General features: G+C 39.0%; 1 pseudogene; it reads right to left on the bottom strand.

Moving 5' to 3' along the window:
• Positions 1-542: 542 nt before the first annotated feature.
• LOC149200407 (uncharacterized) lies at positions 543-1,583 on the bottom strand (annotated as a pseudogene).
• Between the last annotated feature and the right edge of the window lie 247 nt (positions 1,584-1,830).

Raw genomic sequence — 1,830 nt, forward strand, 5'->3', positions numbered from 1 at the left:
GGCCATTAACCTATTTCTTTACATAAAAATAAAATAAACTCTTAGCCAAATAAAAACATAATTTATATTATATATTACATCATTCATTTTTTAATAACATTTTTTATCAACCCCTTAATAATAATTTAAATATCTATTTTTTTTGTAAAATAATATGCATTATAATAATTATGTTGATAAGCATTATATTATGAATTTCTTGTTGGTGACACTATTGAGATTCGTCATCCTCAACAACTGTCCAAAATCTCAACAGTGTCACCCCATTAAACTCTCTCGATCACATTTTCCCAGAGACGCAAATTCTTGTCAACATCGATGTATCTTCGGGGCCATGGACAATGGTCAAGGATTTTTTATTTTGAGTGTGCACGTAAGCGTTGAAGTGCTTCCACTAGAAGGCTGAGATCAAAATCCCATCCCTTTTTTTATCATGGAATTTATCTCAACTTTTCCCCTTCAGCAAAGCCTCCACGAACATCTGAAGGCATTCAACGTTGCCAAAGACTAATTCTCCAGGAAAATTCAGATGATGGAGATGATTATTCTCCAAATACAGAACAACGATTCCAAGACACCTGTTGGCCAAGAATTTCATGTGGCCTTTGTGCCACATGATCTGCTACTCCATCCTCGGCAAATGTCACAAAACCAAAGCCTTTGTGTCATGACCTCCTTACATCCTTTGGCACATAAACATCTACAACAATGCCAAAATTTCTAAGATATCAACGAATATCTCTAGCATTTTCATCTTGTGAAATCGTTCCAACAAAAATATTCTTTCCCATGCCTTGTGGTGGTGGGCCAAAAAAAAACTCCTGAACCATGATCAGACATGTCATAGGAAGGCCCTCCAATCACACCATTGGTTCCATGTAGAGGCCATTAGTTTCCACTGCGATAGCCACTTCCTATTTCTTAATCATAACCATCTCTGAATCTTGAGCTCGGATGGTCAAACAGTGTAGCAGAGCCCTATGCCCCATACCGGGTTTTAGCATTGATATATGCATTGTATGCACCCTACCCACTGGAAACTGGCTTTTTCCACTACTTTGTCGGTTTCTCCTTTGGTGTTTCTTAATCCACTACAATAGTAGCTCCACCTAACTTATGTGTTTTTGAAATCAACTTGTCTACAGGTTCTAAGTTTTCAAAAGTGATCAACCCAATTCCACGATGTTATTTTGAGCCTTTTTCCTTGGGCATATATAAATCTTCAATGTTCCCATATTCTTCAAAATATTTTCAGAATGCATCCTCTGTAATAGAAGTAGGAATTCTATTGACAAATATCTGAGTAATCTTATTTGAAGGAGCCTTCATCTCCTCCTTAGGTGTATCCACCTTTACTTCCAGTGTACAACCATTTAGAACATGTTCATTGTCAAGTGTTTTCTTAGCATCTTCAACTGAAGAAAATCTGGCATAACCAAATCTGCGAGAATGACCAGTTGCATGATCCCACATAACAATCACATCATCCAATTCTCCAAAGTTTCTCATATAATCATGTAACCCCTCAGTTTGGACATCCCAGCAATACCAAGCACAACAAGTTTCTTGTCTCTTCCTGACATTGGTAGATACCACCATGTCGGTGCTTGTGAGTGAAGTGATTGGACGACGGTATGAACTATGGAGTCTCACCCCCTCTCACACTCTCATCATGCGCTCTTCCTCACTCTCTTTGCTCCTCAATGCCCTCAAAACCTCACTCCTCCTGGGATCTGCAACGGACGTATATTGGAGGCTTTCTCTCATTGTGCTCGTATCATTTCCTCTTCGTCGATCTCTCCTCTCACACTTCGCTCACCTAGGGCCTCT

Source organism: Pinus tabuliformis, chromosome 2_1, assembly GCF_031772625.1.
Source record: "Pinus tabuliformis cultivar Carrire ecotype Pingquan chromosome 2_1, CPIR1, whole genome shotgun sequence".
Lineage (NCBI taxonomy): Eukaryota > Viridiplantae > Streptophyta > Pinopsida > Pinales > Pinaceae > Pinus > Pinus tabuliformis.